The sequence below is a fragment of the Rhinopithecus roxellana genome, chromosome 9, assembly GCF_007565055.1.
Source record: "Rhinopithecus roxellana isolate Shanxi Qingling chromosome 9, ASM756505v1, whole genome shotgun sequence".
Classification (NCBI taxonomy): Eukaryota; Metazoa; Chordata; class Mammalia; order Primates; family Cercopithecidae; genus Rhinopithecus; species Rhinopithecus roxellana.
In genome coordinates, this window is record NC_044557.1 from 130,698,682 (window position 1) to 130,725,701 (window position 27,020).

Below are 27,020 nucleotides of genomic sequence, written 5' to 3' on the forward strand. Positions count from 1 at the left end.
TAGGTATCCCAGTGCTTGTATTCCGGTGACCCTTATTTGACTTAATAATGGCCCCAAGGCCCACGACTATTGATGCTGGCAATTTGGATACTCCAAAGAGAAGCCGTAAAGTGCTTCCTTTAAGTGAAAAGGTGAAAGTTATTGACAAGGCTGAGGTTGCCAAAATCTATAGTAATAATGAATCTTCTGTTCTGAAATTGTAAATAGTATATTGTTATAATTCTATTTTGTTATTAACTATTGCTGCTAATTTCTTACTGTGTCTAATTTATAAGTTAAACTTTATAGGTATCTGTGCATAGGAAAAACCGGTGTATATAGAGTTCAGTAGTGTCTGTGGTTTCAGGCATCCACTCGAGGATCAAGGGGGCTGCTGTACTTCACTTCCCTAAAGATAAAGGAAATACAATCTCTATTGCATCAAGGCTGAAATTACAGCAGCCTTCTCAGGCCTTCTTCCCTCGTCCCACATTGACCGCCACTGTTTTTTAGCACTTGTGTCCACTGGCTCCCTTGTCCTTCCTTCCCGACCAAGCTCGTGTAAACCTATTTAAAAGTTGGTATTCCACTTGTTGAGAGACCTGGCTTTGCCTGGCAGCATGAGTGCTTGATTTTGCCTTTGAATCTTTCCCGCAGCAGTCCTAGCCAAGTTCGTATTTGGGCTATGATTCAAGGAACTGCAATTAAGTGTAATCCTGATTTAATTTTCCCGTCTTCTCTCCTCTTTGTAAAGGTACTTTAAGGTGAATAAGTTTTAAAAATCCGTAGGGTAACTCCTGTAGGACCAAAGGACTGGACATGTTGATTATCCTGTGCATGTGCTTAAATCATTAAAATTATATGAAAGTTAGTACAGTAAATATGATAGTATTTAAAGAACCAAGTGAGACTCTGCGTTTGAAATCAAGCTCTGACACTTACATAAAATAGGGGACAGTATAAATATCTGCTTCATAGGGATGTTGTTAAAGGAGATGTATGTAAAGTGTTTAATATTAGGCTTAGCACTTGCTAAGCACTCAATAAATATTAGCTAGTCTCAAAATTAATTTGAAGCTTTGATATTGAGAAGGTATTAGAGTATGAGGTGCTTGTTAATTTTTTGTATTATAATTGTTTTATAATATCTTCTATATATACCGAAGTTTAAAATTTTTAACTTATTTTACATGTTTTCCTAAATGAAGACTTAGATTTCTCTGCAGTGGTTGGCCATCATATTCACTGTTTGCTGTATCCACTTTTTTCCTCTCGTCTGGAGCATGCCTATAATTTTGTACTTTTTTTCTTTTTTTTTCTATAAAAGCATATTGTCATATAAGCAAGGGAGAGGGTTAGCTTTGAAGAGTCACCTTTTGTGTAATACGCTGTTTTATCTTTACTATCACCTATAATAGGGGCCCCGGTGGTGTGGCATTTCCCAGTAAAATGTCTGCTTTGTTCACTCACTAGTTTATGTTTCAGCAATTATTGTGATTGCTCCCTTTTTTTGGTAAGCATTTTGCAAATGTTTTAGTTGTTAATCATTTTTTAGCTAGAAACTTTTACTTGACAGTCCGTTTTTTAAGGAATAGATTCCCTATTAAAGTAAGTGTTACTGTTCCTGCTTTTAAGGAAAACAAATTGACAGCCTTTAGTATCTTTAAGAGTAGAACATGGATGTTAGTGTACTATTCAGTAATTTAAAATTGACTATGTAATTGTGCTTGTGATAGTTAACACTAGAAGTTGAACAGTTAATTTGTTCATTATAATGTTTAAAGCAAATGGTTAGGTATGTGTCTACCTTAGCCCCACATGTAGATAGACCCTTCATCCTCGTTAGACCCTACCTTGTTGGTTTAGAGTTAAAATTCATTTGGAAGTTTCAGGTCAAGAAATAATACATTTGAGATGTTAAAGACTCATTTCCAGCCAGACATAGTGCCTCATGCCTGTAATCCCAGTACTTTGGGAGGCCGAGGAGGGTGGATTGCTTGAGTCCAGGAGTTCGAGATTAGCTTGGGCAACATGGTGAAACCTTGTCTCTACAAAAAAAAATTAAAAATTAGCTGGGTCAGGGGATCACTTGAACCCAGGAGGTCAAGGCTGCAGCGAGCTGTGATCATACCACTATTCTCCAGCCTGGGCGACAGACCGAGACCTTGTCTCAAAAAAAAAACAAAAACACACAAAGACTCATTTTCATTGTCTAAGCATATATTCATACATTGATGGCATCTAAGCTACTGGATAATGGATCTTTATTTGATTTTGCTTTAACTTTGTTAGGGAGGGTTATGGTTCTAACTTTGTTTCCTGGTAGTGGTGTTGAACAGGAAGGGATGAGTTAGAGGGGTTGTCTTGTTGTCAGATTTTCTTTACACTTTGTATTTGACTCATCCTGCTGACTAATAGCCTTGTGTTTAACACCGAATCAGGGACTCAGTACAGTGAATTTGTTCTTTATTCAATCATTTTAATTTCTATTTACATATGGCATGGTGATTCCCAGTCATAAGACTTTTATGTGCGAGAGCATCTCTTAATAACAAAACACAGAAGTTTGTAATAACATTTAGTATAAGGATTGAGGTTTTATTGAGTGATTATTTTTATTTAATCATTGCTTTGATAATATTTTTTCAACCGAAGTTTGAGGTTAAGTGTCTAAGCCTCTAAATTCTATTTCTAGTTTTATATATTTTAATCATGGTAAAGTTTTATGCACATAATTGCTGTATATATATATTTCTTCATCTGACATTTTACAAATAATAGTAATTTCTCTTCCATGTCTTTTGGTAATAATTATTTTTCTCTATGAAACTCTTTATGGTTCTCTGGAATAAAATGTTATTGAAGTATAACAAAATAATTATGAGTACCATCAAATTTAAGTTTACATTATGTACCAAAGTATCATAATAAGTCCTGTAGGGAATACAGAGATGAGTAATACAATCACTATGCTGGTCTATTTCATGTTTATAATATACTTAGGGCAAAATAAGTACGTAGGCAGTAATAACCATGTTATAACATGAATAGTTTTCTACTTTTGTGTCCTTATTTCCTGATACAGGCACATATTTATAGACTGACTAAAAGGCTTTGTCAGAGTAGTCCAATGGTTTCAGGGGATTGAGAGAGGGGAAGGTCTCACTTGTATGAAGCACTTAGGAAAGGCCTTCTGAGGCAGCAGCTATTGAGATAATAAACCTTTGAGGGTCAGTAAGACTTAGATAGGCAGAGGATGGAAGGAAAGGTCACTCAAAATGGAAGGATGGAAAGCATGAACAATGATCTGTCTGCATGAAAATGCCAGGCCAAGTCAAAGAATACTGCACACAGTATGAGTTTGCTTGAAACTCGAACCATATAGCTAGGGGAATATTTGATGGACAGAGCTAGGAAAATGGGTAGATTGCACAGGTCCCTGAATGTCAAATCCCTGTTTTGATTTCACAGAGAGTAAGAAAAAGATAAGTGACATTTATTGAGTTCCTACTATATGTTAAGAACTATGTTAGATGGTTAATATAATCACGTTTAATCGTCAAATCAGTACTGTACAGTAATTTCTGTCTCCATGTTACACATGAGGGAATTGTGACCTAATAACTTGGTGCTAATTATAGGATAGTTTGAGTAAGGGAGAGACCTGTGCACAGGTCCCTGAATGTCAAATCCCTGTTTTGATTTCACAGGGAGTAAGAAAAAGATAAGTGACATTTATTGAGTTCCTACTATATGTTAAGAACTATGTTAGATGGTTAATATAATCACGTTTAATCGTCAAATCAGTACTGTACAGTAATTTCTGTCTCCATGTTACACATGAGGGAATTGTGACCTAATAACTTGGTGCTAATTATAGGATAGTTTGAGTAAGGGAGAGACCTGGCATGAGAAGTTATTGGTGGTGGGGTTACTGAAGAGAAAGAAATCCTGGTAATTGCGGAGGGATTGGAAAGAAGGTGATATGATCAGGAGAAACTGCGAAAGTAGAATCTAAAGGTCTTGGAAATTGATTGGATTTGAAGATTGAGAGAAAAAAGGAGTTAAAAAAATTTGCTGGTGACGTATGTAATGAAAAGTAGCAGATACAGATTTCCTGTCTCCCCTCTCCTGGGGAAAAAAAAAGTAGCAGATAAAGAAAGAGTTCCTCAGAAAGGTGAGGAGTTCAATTTTGGTTACATCTAGGGAGAGATGTTCATGAGAGCTTGAAAGTTGGGTACTGTAGTAGCTAAGGTGATATCCTGAAGCTACAAATGAAAATTGGGTCTCATTTACATGGATATGATCTTTGATACTGTATCAGCAGACAAGATTTTAAGGAGCAGCTTTGTAGTGAGAAGAAAGGGCAAGGTTGTTATTCAAGAAATGCCCATTGGGCCAGGCGCAGTGGTTCACACCTGTAATCCCAGCACTTTGGGAGGCCGAGGCTGGCATATCACTTGAGCTCATGAGTTCAAGACCAGCCTGGGCAACATGAGGAAATCCTGTCTGTACAAAAAATATAAAAAATTAGCCAAGCATGGTGGTGTGCCTCTGATCCCAGCTACTGGGGAGTCTGAGGTGGGAGGATCACCTAGAAGGCAGAGGTTACAGTGAGCCGAAATCGTGCCACTGTACTCCAGCCTGGGTGACAGAGCAAGACTGTGTCTCAAAAAAAAGGAAAAGAAAAAAGACATGCTCATCTCTCTTTTTTTTTTTTTTTTTTTTTTTTTTTTTGCTGTTGTTGCAGAGGTGGGACTCAGTGACAGGGAGACGCAGACCCAAGACAGGTCAGGGAGGTAGGAAAGGAGAAATAAGATAGTGCCAGTGTCACTGAAGCCAAGGGACAACAGTGAAAAAGTTCTCTAATAGAGGCCAAATTGTACAAGACTTCAGAGAATGGCAGGAAACTATAGTCTCTGTGTGGTTCTCCAGGGCCAGCGACCCTATGGCATTTGGAAAGGGGCGGGGGCGGTTTTGGCAGTAGTGATGTGAGGCATGTTGCCTTGCTAACAGTCTAGCAAAGCACAGGGGAGGCCCCGACGGCCCCATCTCAAATGTCCACCTCCTGCCCTCTTCTCTAATCCTCCTGCCTGCTGCTCTTCCTCCTTAGTGCTTATCATCATCTTACATACTATATCTTTTCCTTATTTATCTTGTTTATTGTCTGTCTCTAGATTGTTAGGTCAAGAGGGCAAGGAAAGTACATGATTGGTTTGCTGCTATATGCAGTGCCTAGAACAGTGCCCTGCATTTAGGAAGGACCCCAAGGAATGGTTCATGAATAAATGTGTGGCAATTATAGTGATTTGAATAACTAACCTTTCTCCTTCAATATACTGTAAGCTTCTTAAATGGAACTGAGTCATCTTTGTCACCCTAACAATGCCTTACATGTTATTGTAGCTGATATATAAAGTTTTATTTATAGTAGCATCAGAAGGGAAAAGCCAGGGATTTGGGACTCAACTGGTCTGAACTTAAATTTCTTCTGTTCTTACTAATTTGGCCCCAATTAAACTACCAGACCTCTCTCTAAGCCCTATTTTCTTTAGCTGTAAAGTGGACTAAACTAGTGCCTCTGTCATAGGGCTGTTGAGGATTAAAAGATGACACCCATCAGAGTGGCTAGCACATTGTTTGTGCCCAGTAAATAGTGTTTTGCAGTCTTTCTACTCTGTTAGTAACCTTAAGTAATTTACTTCACTTCACTGAGCCTCAGTTTTTTCATCTCTAAAAGGGAAGAATGAAACCAATCTCATGAGATTTGGAGGAACCAATGAGACAGTAGGCACAGGTGCCCTCTGTTCTTTTTGTATCATTACTGAGAGCACAGACTCTGGAACCAGACTGTATGAATTCCAATCCTAACCCGTTTACTTTAGCTTTACTTGACTTTTCTGTGCCACAGTTTCCTCATGTGTAAATTGGGAGGCATAACAGTACCAGCTCCATGGTACTGTGAAAGAAATGAATGTGAATATTAATTAAAAGCTTAGACTGATATTTGGCATATGGTAAGCACTAAAAGTGTTTGATTTAAAAAATAATAAAATAGTGTGCCTTTATTGCTTTTTTCTTTCTCTTTAGTCTGTCAAATGGTATAACCAATGAGGCACCTTTACAATGAAGTCGGCCATGTTTATGTTGGAAAATATAATGAAACAACAAAAACAATACTACTGCTTCTTCATGGTTTGACCTGACTGGGTAAGGCAGCTGTGGTCCCAAATCTTCCATGCAGCGGCACTGTAAAATCTGTCCTTTAGTCCCTGTTCTTTTCGTGATTCACTTACTAGCAATGGCAGCCTGATTGAGAGCTTGTCTCTGAATAATGTTTTTGTCACTTGCAAATCTGCCTCCATTTCCTTGCCTCCCATTCTGCCAGCTGGTCTCTAGGAATGGTTGGGAATGTAGTTTGAGTAGAAACCTGGGAGGAAGCAGCAAAATTAGAGGGACAGGTAGTGAGTGGCTGGCCGATCTGGAAATCTTCCCCTCTTGCTAGGGAAGGTTTTCTGTAGTAGCAGTAACAAAACTCTAAGAACATATCCTTAAATGTGTCCCTCAGTTCTTTAATTCTGTCAAGGATAAAAGCTCTCTGTATGTAAAGAACTATGGAGCTTATTGCACCACTGATGACTTGGCTGGATCTTTATTCACATCCAAAACAGACTTAGGAAGGAAAGGTAGCTGCTTCAAGTCAGCAGATTCAGCTTCCATTCATGTAGCAAGTTGCTATTGCAAAAGCTGTTGTGTAGATCTTCTTTCCGCTAGCAGAGGTTCTCCTGGATCTTCTTTGTGTGTGATTCATGGTTATGCCTAATCTTCCCCCGACTGTCACCTTGGTGCTGGGATGGCAAGCATGCTTCAATCTCTGGTGCCAATTCCTATTGATTATAGTGATTGCATGGAGTGCTGTGTTGAGGAGAATTGAGAGGCCACATACAGGCTTAGAAGTGATTAATTGGCAATGTCTGCCGTGTGAGGGGAGAGGAGGTAACCACAGCGTATGTGTTGTGCATGTGCTGAACATGATGGATTCCATGCTAGGGCTTACCCTTGAGAGATTCAAAGTTGCATTTTGTGTCTGTATATTTTTGTCTTTGAATTAGTATGTACTTACTACTATATTACACAGTAAAATATAAATAAACTGGGAATTATCGATTAGGTTGGGTTATGTAGAATTACCTATGTATGCTTTTCATGGCTGGCTTAAAGTATGGATCTAAATTTTTATTAGTTCTTTCATTTCTGAAATAAAATTCTCTACATTTCTCTACACTTTTTGTGAGTTTCTCTTGTTTAGTCAATACATAATTTTGATCTCCTGTTTTTTAAGTTTGGCAGAAAATACTCTTAAATTTTTGGGTAATTTCACTTACCAAACTACTGACAAATTAACATGAGTCACTTGCAACCTTGGGCACACAGCAGGTGGCTGTGATAGACTTGGGGGTTCCAATCATTGTAGAACAAACCAGACATCTCTTTCGTTAAGGAATGGTCATGTGTCTGTTGTCCCTTGGCTTCTCTCCTTATGAATCAGAGGTAATCCTCAGTTTAACCACTGAGGTAAAAAGGTATTTTTGAAATTTTATTTTGTTTCCTTCTTGTGAATCAAAGTAAGTCTTTCCTAATTTGGCAGCTGACAAAGAATATTCTTTCCTTGAGTTAAAATGTTGAAAATATAAGCAAAAATTTGAGAGGCACTTTTTATGTTTGCTAAGTAAAGAAATATTTATATTAGACTTTTCAAAAAAGTCTGATAAAATACACATAAAATTGACCCTTTTAACCTTTCTTAAATGTATAGTTCTGTGGCATTAAGGGTATTCACACTGTTATACAACTATCAACAACATCCATTTTCACAACTTTTTCATCTTCCTTTACCCATTAAACACTCTACCCATTAAACTCTAACTCCCCATTCCTACCTGCCCCCTCTCCCCCCGCCCCTGGTAACCACCATTCTCATTGCTGGAGCTACTTAAAGATTTGACTACCTCATGTAAGAGGAATCATACAATCTTTGTCTTTTTGTGACTGGCTTATTTCACTTAGCATAATATCTTCAAGGTTCATTTATGTTGTAGCTGGTGTTAAAATTTCCTTTTTATGGCTGAATAATATTGTATTGTGTACCACATTTTGTTTATTCATCTGTCAATGGACACTTGAGTTGCTTTCACCTTTTGGCTATTGTGTATAACGCGGCTATGGACATGTGTTCTTACATCTATTCAAGTCCCTGCTTTCAGTTCTTTTGGATACATACCCAGAAGTGGAATTGCAGGATCATATTTTTTGAAAAACTTTTGTTTTCCACAGTGTTTTCCACTATGGATGTGCCATTTTACATGCCATCAGGAATGCACAAGGGTTCTAGTTTTTCTGCATCCTCACCAACACTTGTTATTTTCTATATTTTTGATGGTAGCCATCCTTATGGGTGTGAGGTAGTATCTTATTGTGCTTTTTATTTGCATTTCCCTAATGATTAGTGATGTTGAGCATATTTCCATGTGCTTATTGGCCTATTTGTATGTCGTCTTTGGAGAAATGTGTGTTCAAGTCCTTTGCCAGTAATCGGGTTCCTTGCTTTTTTGCTATTGAGTTGTAGGAGTTCGTCATATATTCTGGATGTCAATCCCTTATCAAATATACAGTTTGCAATTTTTTTTCCTGTCCCATGGGTTGCCTTTTCACTCTGTTGATAGTGCCTTTTGATGCCTGAAAGTTTTTAATTTTGATGAAATCCAAGTTATTTTTCTTTTGTTGCCCATGCTTTTGGTATCAGATATAAGAAATACCAAATCCCGTGTCATGAAGTTTTTTCCCTTGTGTTTTCTTGTAAGTATTGTTTAACTTTTACTCTCTTACATTTAGATCTTGTGAATCATTATGAGTTAATTTTTGTATACGTAAGGTAAGGCTCCAGCATTATTCTTTTTCATGAGGATATCCAAGTTTCCCAGTACTATTTGTTGAAAAGACTACCCTTTCCCCATTGAATGGTCTTGGTACCCTTGTCAAAAATCATTTGACCATATATATGAGAGGTGTTTTTTTTTTTTTTTTTGAGATGGAGTCTCGCTCTGTGGCCCAGGCTGGAGTGCAGTGGCCGGATCTCAGCTCACTACAAGCTCCGCCTCCCGGGTTTACGCCATTCTCCTGCCTCAGCCTCCCGAGTAGCTGGGACTACAGGCGCCCGCCACCTCGCCCGGCTAGTTTTTTGTATTTTTTAGTAGAAACGGGGTTTCACCATGTTTAGCCAGGATGGTCTCGATCTCCTGACCTCGTGATCCGCCCGTCTCGGCCTCCCGAAGTGCTGGGATTACAGGCTTCAGCCACCGCGCCCGGCCTGAGAGGTTTTTTTTTTAAGTTAAGTTCAGAGTTTCATCGTTTCTCAATGATATTGCACACTTCCTAACTATTGTCCCTAATTCAGGTATCATTTTTGATACATTTCTACTCTGGCATTCTGATTATATTTTCTAAGTTTTGCCTGCTTTTCTATTTTTCCCTCTTTGATTATGAGTCCCTGGAGGGCAGGGATTTTGTTCTGGAGACCTAGTGTCTTATACGTCATTGGTACTGAATATGTGTTTGTTGGATGAAATTAACTTAGAGCTAAAAAAAGAAAGAACTAGAAGACAACAAGTTAGGTATAAGAAATACTTTTCCATTATTATAAACTATTACTGTGGCTTATGGGCCTTTAAGGAAATATGTCTTTTTTCTGCTAATGATATTTGCCCTCTTTTCCCATACTTGCCACTGTGACTGCAGTTATCACCCTCTTCCTTACAAGGATAAATAATCTTCACAAAAATTTGAGAGGAAGATGAATAGAAATAAGTAGAAAACAGAAGAAAGGAAAGGAAAGGTGAAAGAAATCAACCTCATTCAAAAGCATTTAACAGTACACTTGAAGTTGAGTCAGAACAGGCTGAAGGTGCTAAGAAGCAGTGATACGCTGTGAGAAATGCAGTCTTGCAGACAAACTTAAAACACATATTCCCTAGCACCTTTTGTCACAAATGTCTCTTGTGCCTGTTGAAATTTGGAATACATGAATAATTAATTATTTGTCTCAGAATATAACATCTCTACAAAGAGTAGCTTCTTGTCTTTGACAATTCTATTTGTATGGTCAAATCTGCAAATAAATGAAAACATTAATTAGTCTGATCTTCATCCAAGTAGGCTGTCCAAAAAAAGACATAAAAGCCTTAATACCAATGACCTGTGTAATATTTGATAAATTGAGGAGCCAGGTTTCTTCAGGGCCCTAATGTGTATGATTGTCACTTTCTTTTGACTCTATTTGGGAAAAGTTAATACATAGGCGAACCAGAGAATGTAGAGTCAGAAGAGCAAATCTGGTTAACCCACCAAGGATGGGAAGAAGTTATATAGGGCCATTAAGCCATCATGGTCAAAGCATATGTTGTACCCTGAAAGCTCCATCCTCTCTAACATTTTATTTTGTTTTATTGTATTTTTAAATAATAGATACAGTGTCTCACTATGTTGCCCAGGCTGGTCTTGAGCTCCTGGGCTCAAGCGATCCTCCGACCTCAGCCTCCCAAAGTGCTGGGATTACAGGCGTTCCCTGCTGCAGCCAGCCACTAACCACCACTACTTAAGTAGTATGGTCCACTCTCTGCTTTCAGTTTCTTTTTTACTTAATAACAGTTAGGGAGATTCTCCTTACTTAGTACATAAATGATTCTAAAGCTAGATACATTCAGCCCTCCGTGTCTGCAGGTTTCACATCTTTGAATTCAACCAACCATGGATCAAAAATATTTTTTAAAACCAGTAAAAATAGTACAAATTTTAAAAACAACACAATATAACAATTTTTTACATAGCACATTGTATTAGGCATTTTAAGTAATCTATAAATAAAGTCTATGTGTAGGTTATAAGCAAATATCATTTTATATCAGGGACTTGAGCATCTGAGGATTTTAGTATCCATGGGAGGTCCTGGAACCAATACCCTGTGGATATAGAGAATGACTGTCTGTACCAGAAAAGTCTAACCAGAGACAATGGTTATCCAAGTCTGAGAATTTGAAACGGATGACTTTGAGAGTCCCAAGACTAGATGGCTCTCACATTCTCTTTAGCCCCTTTTAAAGTTCTGGTTGTTCATTAAAACTGTCAGAGACTTATTTGGGAATAATACTAATCTCAAAGAGCAGGATTAATCAGTGAATCAAATTATTGTGATCTTTCTCTGAGCCTTTGGCGTTTGTGAAAGCCCAAGGTTTATAAGGTATAACCTGTATAGACCACTAGGGTTCTCATTAACTCTGGTTAACAGGTCACTTAAGAATTTCAGTTTTAACCTAGTGGTACTCCACTGACTTCAAGGAGTAAATACATTTTTAAAGACAACTTACTTTAGAGTGGTTTACAGTGCGCTAATTAGGAAGAATTTAACTCAGTCGTTTCAAGCCTCTGAAATCCTTGGATGAAGTACAAATGCTGAGATGGAAATGTAGTATGCTATTTGTATATTATTCCATTTCATGAAGTGGTAACTTGGCAGAGTCGTATTTAGAAGTGATTGCACTCTATAGTCCTTCTCTTCAGCCCTCTTTTGTGTGGGTATAATCTGCAGTAGTATCATAGACATTTATGCACTGCTGTTTGCATAAGCCTTTTATTGGAAATAACCCAACAAAATGGCAGTCCCTGCTAGCTTAGTACAGTTGGGCCTTTTCTAAGGCTCATTTTCCTACAGATTAAAAAAAAAAAAAAAAGTCTCTAGTTAATGTTAGTGGGATGATATCCACAAGCAAGAGATTCAAAGATGGCCCTTTTCTCTATCCCTTGCTCACCTGAGGAAGGAGGTCAGAGGCCCAAGTGACTTAATTCTATGCAGATCTATGCCTAATGGAAACAGTAAATTCAAATGGGCAGTATTACTTTTCCCCTTACTATCCTACTATTTATGGAACGTATTTCTCACTGCATTTAAAAATGTATTTAATATATAGATTTTTTCATGATATTTTATCAGGTTTAAAAAATCTGATATTTAGCTATAATATGGAATTACAATGCTAATGGGTTTACAAATTAATATTATAAATGACTGAAAAGTTCACACCCTGCAACTTGTTAAACATGTCACCTTCAGAGCTTATCTCATTTTTAATTAATAAATATGTGGTCATAGTGTATAAAGAAGAAATTTTGTAGATTAAAGATTTGTCACCTTTTGGTACACTGAACTCTGTTTTTAACATTTGTATTATAGACATTTAGAATAGTATAGTAAACTTCCATGTACCCATCATACCCAGCTTCAGAAGTTATATAAACATTTTTGGCTTTTTTTTTTTTTTTTTTTTTTTTTTGAAATGAGGTCTCGCTGATGCCCATGCTGGAGTGCGGTGGCACAATCTCAGCTCACTGCATCCTCTGCCTCCTGGGCTCAAGTGATCCTCTCGCCTCAGTCTGCTCAACAGCAGGGACCACAGGCGTGCCACCACATTCGGCTGACTTTTCTTTTTCTTTTTTTTTTTTGACACAGGGTCTTACTCTGTCAACCAGGCTGGAGTGTAGTAGTGCAGTTATGGCTCACTGCAGACCTTGACCTTCCAGGCTCAGATGATCCTCCCACCTCAGCCGCCTGAGTAGCTGGAGCTACAAGTGTGTGTCACCACACCTGCCTGATTTTTGTATTTTTTGTAGAGATGGGTTTCGCCATGTTGCCCAGGCTGGTCTCAAACTCCGGAGCTCAAGTGATCCACCTGCCTCTGCCTCCCAAAGTGCTGGGATTACAGGGCATGAGCCACCACACCTGGTCTTTGCCATATTTTTAAATGATGAAAACAACATTACTAAAAGTTTGGAAATTAGAATGAAAATGACCTCTGGTCTCACCCAGTTTAACCTGACTGTCATCATCATTTTTTGGTCGTCGTCTTCTCTCCCTCTCCCTCTCCCTCTCCCTCTCCCTCTCCCTCTCCCTCTCCCTCTCCCTCTCCCTCTTTTCCTCTCCTCTTTTCCTCCTCCTCCTTCCTTTTTTTTTCTTTTTTTTTTTTTTTCTCAGACAAAGTTGTGCTCTGTTGCCCAGGCTGGAGTGCAATGGTGTGATCTCGGCTCACTGCAACCTCCACCTCCTGGGTTCAAGTGATTCTCCTGCCTTAACCTCCCAAGTAGCTGGGACTACAGGCATGCACCACCACGCCCATCTACTTTTTTGTATTTTAATAGAGACAGAGTTTCACCATGTTAGCCAGGCTGGTATCAAACTCCCAACACCCGCCTCGGCCTCCCAAAGTGCTGGAATTACAGATGTGAGCCACCGCACCCGGCCTACAGTTTTGATATACAGACATTGTTTCTTCTTTTTGCTGAACATCATATCAAACTAAGAGCTAATGATGACTACCATCAATTGATGTCTTCCTGTGCCATGCACTGGGCTAGTTGCTTTACGTATAATTCATAGACTCTTCACAATAACAATATAAACATCCTCTCTCTCCCAGAGACACACGTTTATATATAAGGAACCTGAGACAGGGAGGTTAAGTAACTTGCTCAGGCACTGCGTATCTGGCATATGTATTCGGACAGAAGTCTAACTCTGAGGGCATGCTCTTTCCTCCCTCTAAAGTGGCCTCTTCAAAAGCATTTTTTCATGTTGCAACGTAATCACCTTTTTAAGGAAAAAGAACTATCAGTATATAAATTTTGACCATGTGTCATACAGAAGCAGCACTAGGATAGATGCTGCTGTGGGTTAGAGAGATAAAAGGTGTGGTCTCTGCCCTTCAGTGTGAGTGCTCTAATGCTGAGGAGCCTGCCCCTCGGGTACACTAACAAAGAAAATGCATGGTTAGCTCAGGCCCACCCTGGTCATCTTTCTTTCTTAGAGCCAGTTGTGCCAAATAACATAAACTGATCATCAGGGTAAAAACATCTGTCATATTTACAGTCCTAGGAAATGTGCAGAACATGTCCACCAGGGGGTAGAGAATCTTGCAGAACCACGTCAGAATTCTGTTCATCACAAGCTCCCAGTTAGAAACAACTTAAAGGTCTACCAACAGGAGAATGGACAAACTTTAGTATATTCATACAATATCCTAAGCAATGAAAAGAAACAAATTGTTAATATACAGTCACCCTCTGTATTAGTGGGTTCTGCACACTAGATTCGGCCAACCTCAGATAGAAAATACTCGGGAGAAAAAACATGTTGTCTCTACTGAACATGTGCAGACTTTTTTCCCTTGTCATTATTCCCAAAACAATCCAGTATAACAACTATTTGCATGGCGCTTACATTTTGTTAGGCATCATAAGTAATCTAGAGATGATTTCATGTATATGAGAGGATATGCATAGATTATATGCAGATTCTATACCTTTTATATCCAGGACTTGAGCATCCATGGATTTTGGTATCCACAGGGAGCTCCTAGAACCAATCCCCCAAGGCTATGCAGTAATATGGATGAAACTTGAAAGCTTTGTACTGAAAGGAGCCAGGACAGAGAGTACTTACTGTATGATTTCATTTATTTAAAGTTCTAGACAAAGAAAACTAATCTGTGGTAATAGAAAATCAGAGTATAGTGGTTGTTGGCAAGGACGAGAGGTGTGGAGTTTGGCTGAGAACAGGCACAAGAGAACTTTGCAGAGTGATGGAAGTGTTCTACATTTTGATAGGAGCCTGGATTACATAGATGCGTTCATTTGTCTCAACTATTGAACTTTACTCTTAAGTTCTCTTTAGATCTGTATATGGCACTGAATGTAAATTGTACCTCAGTTTAAAAATGAAAACATTACTCTGTTGAATCCTTGTTTTACTTCTCACCAGACTCTTGGATTAAGAAATGAACCACAATTATATACAACCACCATCATAAAATGTTAAAGCTAAAAACAACTTGACAAATTATCTAGTCTAATTCCCTTATAAACACTACTGCCTTGGTGAAGAAAAAAGTTTAAAATTGCTAATGATAAAATCTGCTGTTGCTATCTTTTGCACTCAGGAGGAGAGTTAGGCAATTTTACCAGTTCGTGTATTGCCAGCAGAAAATATGATAGAGGGACAGATTTGCTAACAGCAATACATCTTGAAGTGTAAGCACAGAATCTGGATCAAGACATTTTACTTAGATGTGTTTGGCAGGAGGCGTTCTCTTACTGCGATTGATCTGGTCAGGGAATGCACAACATTTTGCTGCTGCCCATGATCTGGCTGAGAAATAACTTGTCAAAGCGCCATTGTAGTTAATAAAGGACACATGGTGTTAATGTTAGCATGTCTGTGACCTCATCCTGTCTCTATGGTAGTGATCTATAAGATTGCCAAAGGTTTCATGACCTTGTGAGCAGAAAAAGAACACATTTGGGTAGACGGATTTCACAAACTGCCCCCTGCAGTTTTTTGCTAGTCTTTTGAAAGTCTTATGTCTGCTAGTCATTGGATTGATTTTATATGTTGCCTTGGCTGATTATTGATTTTAGATTTTACGTCCATAATGAAAATATTTAGGTGGTGGTAAAAATCATTATAACTTTTAAAGGTTCTTTAGCAATTAAAATATTATCTTAAAAATTCTGAATTGTACTTTGGGTTTTCATTATGAGGTGTTGGCATAGGCTGGTATTTTAAATTTTTTATGTTTATTTTCTTCATCTCTGAAATTATTTTATTTCCTAATTGAATTTCTTTGCTCAGGTCTTTATGAAAACTTATGTTCCCTGACACCTCACTATCATTTCAGGCTCTGTTGTTAGTGTTATCTTCCAGAGTGGCCATGGTTCCCTTCAGTGAATAAAGAGAATTAGTAAACACTCATTCTGTCCTATTTATTTGTATGTTGAGTGGTTAATTAAACTAATTCCAACTCTAATTTTGGAATTAGAGTTGTCAAATTCTTTGAGTTCTGAGAACTTAAGAGAGTTTTTTATATAGATAACTTTTATATGATAATGATAATAATCCCTTCTGGTATCTGTAATAATTCTTGGTTTTTCTGTATTAAAGAATATAAGTTTGGCTCAGTTTACTTATGAATAATGCAGTTTATGTAGAATGATTTTGTGAAATGAAAACTCTGTCTTGATCTGGTATTAAAATAATCTGTAAAGTATACACAAAAGAACAATTAATGTATGATTCCACTTACATGAGGTATCTAAAGTACTCAAACTGTTAGAAACAGAAAGTAGAATGGTGGTTGCCAGGGGCTGGGGGAGGAGGAAATAGGAGTTGTTTAATGGGTGTAGAGTTTCGGTTTTGCAAGATGAAAAAGTTCGGGAGATCTGTTGCGTAACAGTATGAATGTACTTAACCCTATTGAACTGTACACTTACAAATGGTTAAGATGATAAATTTTGTGTTATGTGTATTTTATCACGGTTAAAAGTAAAATATATATATTAAAAATATGTTTTGCATTTTTGAGATGAGGAAGCCAGTTACAACCAAGAAATGTAAAATATAGTTTAAATTTCTGTTGACTTCAGATTAACAGAATCTGTCGTTCTTTTAGTCTCCTCGTGTACAGCGTTCTTCACTTTGCACATTGTACTTGAGCGTAGTTCCTTACACCATCTTTTCCCACACTTTCAACTACCCAGCACTCTCACATTTAAACTTCTTCCTCAAATTGCTTGCTTCGTGGATTAAGAACAGTTTTTAGTGTGAAACAAACCATCACCAAAGATGAAGTAGGAATATAATGTAATCAGCTGCTTTCTTTTGATCTGGTACTTCTACTTGTTACTAGGGAAATTTTAAAAAAAATATGGAGCAGCCTCTGTGTGTCAGGCACTGTGCTGGTGTTTCCAGATATATGTTTTGAGAGTTGATCATTTATCAGAAATGGACAAAGGTAACCAGCCTTAAAGGAACTTTTGATTATTATTTTTTAAGATTGCTTTGGCCATGGGAATAGTTTTCCTCTTGGAACAAATTATAAATTACTTAATAAGGATATATTCTTAACAAGAGTACATTTTGGTGTTAAAAAATATATGTATATGTGTTTTACTAATACAGGGAATTAATTCTTAGTATGTGGATAGCTGTAATGTCTCCAACGTGTTCATTATGCCAGATTTGTCAGATTTATATCGTTGAGGGCAAAGCTGAAGAGAGTATATATTTGTTTTTAACTGCCCCTCATTGTTCATGGCCAGTGTGGTACATCCTAGTGAAAGGAAAATCATGCATCAGGATGTTTGTTTTGAGCATTTATTTTTAGCAGCAGATCTAGAAATTATATTTTCATTTTAGGGTATATATTTTTTATTTATGATTAACATTCCAAGACTAAATAATTTTAGACATGCATATGTGAGTGCATGTGTACATTGCATGCACGTGTGTATGTGTGTGTGAGAGAGTGAGAGACTGAGTCTGAGACTGTGTGTGAGAGAGGAGAGGGAGAGAGAGGGAGAGAAAAGAAAAAGACATTCCCTTAATAGCAGGAGGGGGTAGAGGCTTACTCAGTCTATTATCATAAAGCTCTGCTAATGTAGCTTCTGAGTCATGTGACTGCAGAAAAGGCTATTATCTCAATGAAAAGGAAACCGGGTTTTAGAGCAAGCAATAGAATAGAAGCAGGAAGAATTTTCGAGTGTTCCACCATGCTGGATTGTCAAAGGGGGATCTGTCTGATCAGCAGCTAAAAAAGGATTTGTGTGGCTAGTTTGTCAGCTATCGTTAGAAACAAATGATAGAGGAGATAAGCAGCGGGGTGCTCAGCATGTGCTTAGGTTTACATCAAGATGTAATGTTGGTTTGGGTTAACAGAGGAGATTTATCTCTGAGGCAATAAATTTATTGCTAATTGTGGGGGTTTTTGTTTTGTTTTGATGAGTGATGTATGGTATTTGTATTTACATCACTGGTGAAGATAAAGAGAAGCTGCTTAGCTCTGATATGAACTGCAGAAGCTGTGGACAATTATAAGGTGTGTTTCAGAAGTGCTCTGACTTAATATTTGGTAATGTTCTTGGAATTCTGTGTGCTTGTGGATTGGATGTGCGGCGCATTGTAGAAGGGAGAACTGAGCATGACAACCAGGCAGTGATAATGTTCTCAGGAACACATAGATACAGTGTGACCCAAATTGATTCTGTGGTCCTTATTTCTTTTGTGTTTGTTTAGTGTTTTTAAATATTCCTTGTAGTTTCTTTATGTAGCCAAATACAGTGTCACGCTTGTTTTTCGGAAATATTTTGGTAAGCATTTTCTAAAATTCAGGAGGAGAATCTTAATTTTTTAATGCAAATCTTAATTATTAAGGAATAAATATAACTATAAGGGTTATCTTTCTACCTTTATACTTTTTATCCTTTTCTAATTTCAAGCTTAAAGGGGAGCTTTGTGATGAATTTGAAATTATTTAATTTTTGATTACATGATAAGTACAGCTTTTATTTTTGGTGGAGGCCTTGATTCAGTTATTTTTTTGTTGTTGTTATATATAGTACCTAACTTTCTCAGATTGATCATATGCTACATACGCTACTATATGCAGAGAGCTAAATAACATACAGTTAATCTTCAGACTGTACTTGTCTACTTTTGCTCATGTTAATGCTATTAATTCTCATAGCAGTCTGTACCTGTCTCTTAACCTTGGAAAATGTAGTACTTAAAATAGTCTGAGATTGGTGAAAGATAATCAGAAGCATTATCTGAAAAGGGTTAACAATTACACAACATATACTCGGAGAATGATTTTGCTAATGTTTTTCATTTAACTTCTAGAGCAGATGTGCTGAAGTGTATGTGTGTTTCCAAATCACATATGATTTTGAAACTAAACTATACTGTATGCAGTTCCCTTTTGAAATTGAGGTTGGAAGAGGTAAGAATGTATCAGGCAATTTATAAGGTGTATAGACAGTTTAACAAAGAATTAATTCTCACTGTCTTTTCTAATAAAAGATGAGAGCAACTCAAACATAATTTTTAATTATACTAAGTGCAGGAGATTCTTCTTTATATCTACAAGCCGTATCTTAGCACAGTATAGTTTAATAAATCATTAATTTCATTAAATGGGACTTTCTTTAAAAAAGCAAACAAACAACACTGGCACTTTACCTAGAAAAACAACTTGGTTCAAATAAGCAGTTAATTAATTTGGGATTTTTTTTAACTATAGTATTCTCCCACATTCTTTTTTTTTTTTTTTTTTTTTTCATTTTTTATTTCCACTGCTCTTTCAGTAACTCTCACATTCTTGTAGGTAGGCTGTGAGACAGGGTTACATACCATTTTCAGCCCAGAAAACACTAGCACCATATATTAAATATTTTGAATAATAAAATTTTCAAAGTTGTATTGTTTGGGCTTTCTTTGTTTTTCCTTATTTTGTTTTTAAATTGTATTTTGTTACTTTATCTAAACCTTTGAATGAGCCGAGACTTTTGTAATAATTAAAAGGTATTTTTATTGAGTACCTACTATTATTACAAGCCACCGTATGAAACAACATGGGAACATGAAGACAAATAAGATATTTAATCCAATAAGTTAACTTACAACTGGCATTGAAATCCAGCCTCAGTAAATGTAATTATCCTGTATCCTATAGGAATTTAAAATGGCTAAAAAGAATAAAACGTAACTGGCTGTTGAGAGAGTGCTTCTCTGATTTTTTGAGTGACATCTCATATGAGCAGGTTTGGATGGTAGTTTTAACTGGTCTGAATCCATGCCATTTCATTTTTCTTTGTATCAGAACAGAAATACTTTTTTTTTTTTTTAATAATCTTCTACAGCAAGAGTAGTTTTTGTTCCTGATGGTTTTGTTTTCCCCCAGGACATAAAATATCAGTCCTTTGCAAATTTAAAGTATTTTCCTAAACAGATTAACATATTGAGTTATCTAAACAAACAGTATTTACTTTTGGGGGTTGGGGAGTGAGGAAGCACCCTAGTATTATCAGAGTTAAGAGGTGCAGGTGTTGAAGTCCAGGTAGTGTCTAAACAAGCCAGATGTCTAGCTTGCAAAATCCTGCTCCACTTCAGAATTCCAACCACAATAATTCACCACAAATATTATAATCGGGTCTGATCTTGTCAGGCTGAGGGGGTTTGTTTCTTGGAACGAGTTTTAATTTGTAGAATAGATAGGGTAAGAAAAGGTAGAATTAAATGTAATCTTAGTATTCAGTGTTGTAAAACTCAGTGAAATGTGTTCATAGGACCTTTTGGTTTTTTGAGAAGGTAAAAGTTTGGGAAGATTTAGGCAGCATTAAAGTACGGGGCTATATTTTAGAGACATTTAAAATCTGTGGAAGCCAAGGGAATATAAGATTCAGAAAGTGGAAAAGCCTGTGCAACAGCCAGCAAATTTTCCCACAGCACCTCTTACAAGATTTACTCTAAAAATTGTCACTGAGAAATGCAGAAAAAGGTTTAGAATCACTTGGCTTACCCATTTCTCTCACAGGTGCTTTGGTCCTTGTCATTAAAAAGGTAAGACCTGGCATTTTTTAGCCTGCGTTTTAGTAGTGATAGCTCTTTTCACCAGGTCCATAGTTAACATGCTGGGTTATGGCTTGTAGTAATCATTAATATAGTACAACATAAACATACATTTGCATTATTTTAATTTTAAAGATAACGTTATTGCTATGTATGTTTTATTAAAGATTTTATAAGAAACACCAAACACTATAATCTTGACATTGAATGATTGTTTCTTCTTTAAAAGTCAGTGAAGATTAAGAAATATGTTGAGATAGAAGCTATCTATTTAGCTTCATCATTTTAGATGTCAAATCCAATTATAATAGTAAATTGATTGGCTAGAATAGTCATAAAAATCATACTATGAGGCTTATGTTTAAGATACATGTTTTGGCCGGGCGCGGTGGCTCAAGCCTGTAATCCCAGCACTTTGGGAGGCCGAGACGGGCGGATCACAAGGTCAGGAGATCGAGACCACCCTGGCTAATACGGTGAAACCCCGTCTCTACTAAAGAATACAAAAAACTAGCCGGGCAATGAGGCGGGCGCCTGTAGTCCTAGCTACTTGGGAGGCGGAGGCAGGAGAATGGCGTAAACCCGGGAGGCGGAGCTTGCAGTGAGCTGAGATCCGGCCACTGCACTCCAGCCTGGGCGACAGAGCCAGACTCCGTCTCAAAAAAAAAAAAAAAAAAAGATACATGTTTTGTTTCCATTAAGTCCTTAGACTAGTCAAAATAATGATAAATAACATAGTATTGAAACTTCGTAATAGCCTTTTTATTTTTAGTTCTATATTAATTGGCTTTTCCACATTTTGCTTTCATGTTTTAAATGTGAAAATGTCAATTTTTATATGTCATTTTTACATATGCTTATTAAAACTAACATTTTAAAGGCTTTGTTTTTACTGTTTCTTGTATTTTGATGAGGAAAATGACTTTTGCAAAACAGTTAACAGTAGTTTTAAAGCTTATCTTTTATGTAGAACTTACATGCCAGGTCCTCTTCCATGGACCTTACATATATTGATTCAATTCCTGTTTCACAGTTGGGAGATGGGAGACATGGAGCGGTAAAGTACTGGTCCAAGCTCACACAGCTAGTAAGTCAGTGGTGCAGGATTTCAGGCCAGGTAGTTTGCCTTAAGAGTCTAGGCTCTAAATTACTGTGTATATTGAGTTCAGATAATGCTGGGTTAAGTTAGATTTGCTGATTTATTCTAGAATTGAGGACAAGATGAACGTAACAGACAAGGAGAGAACTATTACAGTTGAAGTAATTTTTTGTTTTTTAATGTTTGTACTTTAGTGAACTTCTGTTTCATTTCAAGTATGTTGAGAGTAAGACATTATTTAAAGAGTATTCAGTCTGCATTGAAAAGTAACATATTCATGAACATTAACTCCCAGCTAATTCAGAAATCTGCTTTAGAGGAAGGAGAATGAAGGAGAGCATTAAAATGGGATAGCAGAGATTGTTAAAACAGATTGACTATGAATTGCCATGAGATGAATTGGGTGGGGAGAAGCTTTGTAGTTCTGGGATCTGAAAGAAGTGTGTTGCATATTTTCTTACTTAGTTTCTTTTCCTTTTTCTTGGCAAATGGAGAACTTGCTGCCTCCAAGGTCCTTTACTCACTGCATTGCTATGATGGAGCATTCAGGTATAAAAACCACAGAGAATCCAAATAAACATCCTTGTTTACAGATACCAGGGATTCCATAAAGAGGAGGAAGGTATACAGACCCTTCCCAAGCCCATAGTCTTTGAATCAGCAACTATAGATTAGAAGCAATTAGAAGTCCACCTTCCTTGTTAGGACTAAGAGCCTCTTTCACAATCTGGATCTGCCCCTCCTACTTCATGTTCTAGACATTCTCACCTAGTCCCATATTCTACCTTTAATGTAATAGCATTGATTCTCCTGATTTCACAGGAGTTATGTTTTATAAAGTTGTGGGAAACATTGAACTGGTGAATTCTGAGCCATGGCTCCTAGTGGAAAATTGAGGGTTAGGTTCCTGCAGGCCTCTGGTCACATCATCTTAGTCATCTGATCAATACATAACCTTATGTGTATTTCTGTTTAAAGACAACTTATTTAATATGTAAGTTACATAATATTGTTGATTCATTAAGATTGCACTCACAGCCAACAGCAATGTAACTCCTGCCTGAACAAAGCTTGTCTGACATTCATATTTTCTCATAAGGCACATCACAGCCTTCTGGCACTTAGGAACCCTATATAGCATTCCAACATTATGCTTGGGGGCCATTTTCAACAGCAGAAGAACAAAAAGACAAAAAATGTGGCCCTAAAGAGACTGCAGAAAGATACTTGCTTTACAGTATGAGAGCTGAAACAAGACAGAGCATCTCCTGTTTGAATAGGGAGTGCTATTTGTGGAGTACCTACAGTGGACCAGGTGTTTCAGATAATAATAATAATAATAATAATAATAATGAAGGCAGCATATTTTTATGAGGGTGTTTCTGTATACCAGGCCATGTACTTTTCTGCTTTATCTCATTTAATTTTCATTCAAACTTGTGAAGTAAATGTTATCTGCAAATATTACAGACATGGAAACAGCTTAGAAAGGTTAAGTAAGTACCTTTCCTAAGGTTGTACAGCTAGTAAATGGTGGAAAAAAGAAGTGACTCTGAAGCTTATTATTATCTGGAGGTTGAAGGCCATGTTAGTAGATGCAGTCAAATAGGGCTGCCCTTCTCAATAGAGCTTCTTTGTTGGAAAGGCTTAGAGGGCCACAATTCCCCAAAGCCTTTGTGTCTGTGTGATAGTCTAGATATTGAAATCTGAAAGGATTGGGCACAAGAGATGATTTCCTGTGTGGAGTGGTTGGAGAACCATGAACTTGTTGACTGTGGTAGCAAAGGTGGTCTCTCAATCTGCTCTGCTCTGCTTGTCCTGCCAGCTAACCAGCCCATTCGCACTCTCACTGCATATCTTTTCTCTGCCTTGTAACTTTGGCTCATTCATTTCTCCTTGTAACTTTATTATCTTGTGGTTTCTTCCTATGTGTCTTTTTAGCTGTTGCTTTCTTTTCTCACTGAACAATTCTCTCTTTTAATTATCCCAAAGACTGACAACCTGTTTGAGCCAACCAATCACCATTGTCTTTGTCTGGATAGAACTTTTGTGCCAAGCCATCCCCCTAGACCCAGGCAACCTGTAGATTGGATACCTGAATCAAGTGCTGGGGGGCAGTGTCTCATCGTGTTATCAGGGTGTATTCTGTGTAAGGAGATGGAGAAAAGCTGTCTTACATCAGCAGGTTGTGGGTTCTTAGGACGGGCTGTGGTAATGGATTGTTTGGTTCAGAATAGAGTGCACTGGAGTCTTGTACTACGTGACATTTACCAAGAAGATCAATGAGGACTCTAGGTCTTGTATTTCTTCACACCTGAAATTTGAAGACCAATTTAAATTCTCTGGTTTTTCTGCTTGGTGGTTGGTAGAGTTTAGTCTTTCATTTAGATGATAAGTTGTTATATATGTTTATCAGAATGAACCATTGTTCAAATATATTCAGTTACCGTTTCAAGACTGAAACAGAATTCCTGTGATGACCTGTTTGAGGCCCGTTCTGTCCTACCTGGTTTGATCTCCCATCACCTCCAGATATTTCAACTCCCAGGTAAACTCAAGGCAGTTGAAATTAGATTCTGAAACACAGTCTTCTAAAGTTGGTTAGAAATGTTATCAGAGTACCTAGGATTAAGTAGGAAAAGGCAAGGTAGCGGATGTAAACAGAAAGTTGTCTCTTATACAGAGGTTAATGTGAGCAGAACACACCTAAGTAAGAGAAATCAACCCAATTACTGTGAGACACAAAAATCTGTTGTTTCTCTAGAATAGTGGGTCAAGATTGCAGATATGGAGGGAAATGGGGACACAGTTGAACTTATGGGGGCCTGGGTCTGTCCTGAATGTCTAAATCACCTAAGTTCTATATAATTTTGTGGTTTGGGCAAGTAATATACCATATATGCTGTTGATTATGGTCAGTACCTGGAGCTGCTGAGAATGGTTTGGGTGCTAGAAATGAACAGAAGCACAAGTCACCATATCCCAGTGACATAACTTAAGGAAGATTTGGGTAAAGGGAAAATTCATACTTCCTTGGTCTCCAGGGACAGACAGTTCATAGACTTTGAGGATGATTTGTTCGTTTTTTCATGTATGTTTTACTTAGATCATTTCCTTGTGTTGTTTTTAGCAACTCTCCTGTTATGTATTTCTAGGTAGTTATTTAATGGCATTTCTTAGACATGGGAAAAATTGTGCAGAGCATGGCATTTGCAGTCAGAGCTTGGTTTCAAGCCTTGTCCTGTGATGTAAGAGCTTTGAGACCTTGGAGAGGTCACATAACGTCTCTGAATATATTTTCTTATAGGAACAATATTTACATTGTAGAGCTCTGAGAATCAAATAATGTCATGCCAAATACATTCTTCAACACTATACTAATTACTAAGCACCTAGTATATTGTTATTTTGTTTGTTATTTAAACTGCATATTTTGTCAGTGTGGCATCTCTTGTCTGTGAAATACTCCTTTAACACATGTGATGTATTTTCTCACCTATGTATGTCCTCTTCCTCAGTAGTTTAAACACACACACACACACACACACACACACACACACACACACACTCTTATTCATTGACTAAGTTATCCATGAACCTGTCATTTCTGTTTTCTGGAGCAACATGGAATCTCATATTTCTATCTTAATCACATATTTTTAATTTTGCCTTTGTTTTGGTGGTCTGTGGGTATATTTGTTATTTTTAGCATCAAGTCATTTGGCTAAATCATAGTAAACTGCAATCACCTATAATCCCCTGGTTATTTTGACTTAAATGACCATCATCTTTGGTTTCCCTTACTTAGAACTTCACACAGTTAATTTTTTTTTCAAGCTAATGGCAAGTGTCTGTGTTTGTTCTTGGAGTAGTTATGCTGGCTATGAAGAGTGTATAGTAATATGCTAAAGCTTTGTAAACTCTTTCTGTTGTTTTGGAAGATGTACTCTTGCTCTGTTGTCCAGGCTGGAGTGCAGTGGTGTGATTTTGGCTCACTAGAGCCTCCACCTTCTGGGCTCAAGCAGTCCTCTCACCTCAGCCTCCCTGGTATGTGGAACTACAGGTGCATGCCAGCATGCCCGGATTTTTTTTTTTTTTTTAAGAGACAGAGTCTCACTATGTTGTACAGGCTAGTCTCAAACTCCTGAGTTCGAGCAATCCTCCTGCCTCGGCTTCCTGAAGTGCTGGGATTACATGCATGAGCCATTACACCTGGCCCTAAATTTTAACATACAAAAGTATAAGTTTATACTTTAACAAAAAAAAGAAACCATAGGAAAATACTGGATGGAATTATTTACTTGAGATGAGACATGCACAGTAAGAAGTTGAGAGAGTAGCAGTGCCTCTAATAATGAGGCAGTGTCCTAGAGGTAAAGAGTACAGGCCTAGAGTCAGACAGCATGGTTTCAAATCCTGCTTCTACCAGCTGTTGTCTGTGTTTGACCTTAGTCATGTTACTTGGATTTTCATTCAGGGAATAATAATAATTACGTCATACAGTTAATTGTGAGGATCAAATAAAATAATACAAGTATACTACTATACCATAGTAAATATTCAACGATGCTACCTATTTTGGTGAAGTAGCTTCAAACTCAATAGCAGTTTGTAAAGCAATTTATTCCATGACTATTAAGCACTTGTGCATCAGGCATTCTAATAAGGGCCTAGGATTTTTTTAAAATGAGAAATACTTCGTTTCTATCTTTCAAAGAGCTTAAAATATGGTAGGGAAAAGACATAAATAAGATAATTATGGTATACATGATTAATGGTAGAGTTATATGCAGTTGTTCTTCAGTATTACAGGGGATTGGTTCTAGAAACCCAATGGAGACCCACATCCGCCAGTGCTCAAGTCCCTTATATGAAATGGCATAGTAATTGCATATAATGCACATCCTCCCACATACTTTAAATCATCTCTAGATTACTTATAATACCTAATACATTGCAAATGCTGTGCACATAGTTGTTATATTGTACTGCTTTTTTATTTGTATTGCTTTTATTGTTGTATTTTTTTTTAGGTTTCAAATTTGAGATTGGCTGAATCTGTGAATACAGAACCACAGATAATGGAGAGAGCCAACTGTGTAGGCATTTAGAAGACAGAAGAGTGGAATTTAATATTGGGAGGAAGAGTCAGTGTGAGCTAGGTCTTAAAGATGAGTGGGAGGTACCCAAAAGGAGACGATATATGGCTTATTGCATATAGGACAAGCAAAAGAACTTAGGTAAGAGCTAGTATGTAGTAAATGAGGAACCATGTGCATTTTATAGTTCCTGGGCAAACAGAAAAGGACAAGAAATGAACCTGGAGACAGAGGCACAGGCTAGATCATAAGGCGCCTTGTATTATGTTTGAGGAAGCACAGACTTCCTCTTGGAGGGAGTGAGGACCATTAAAGAATTTTAATCAGGGAAGTTATC

The 27,020-nt window shown here is 37.4% G+C and overlaps 1 protein-coding gene across 9 annotated transcripts in view; it reads left to right on the forward strand.

Annotated features, from left to right (window-relative positions):
- Positions 1 to 27,020, forward strand: part of NCOA2 (nuclear receptor coactivator 2) — a 298,535-nt gene that overhangs the window by 145,564 nt on the left and 125,951 nt on the right. For 3 of the 9 annotated variants that reach the window (XM_030937513.1, XM_030937514.1, XM_030937515.1), the window contains exon 3: positions 6,070 to 6,189. The exons of the other annotated variants lie outside the window; for them this stretch is intronic. The gene's annotated coding sequence lies outside the window, so the exon portion shown is untranslated. The remainder of the gene's footprint in view (positions 1 to 6,069; positions 6,190 to 27,020) is intronic. 9 annotated transcript variants of the gene reach the window in all.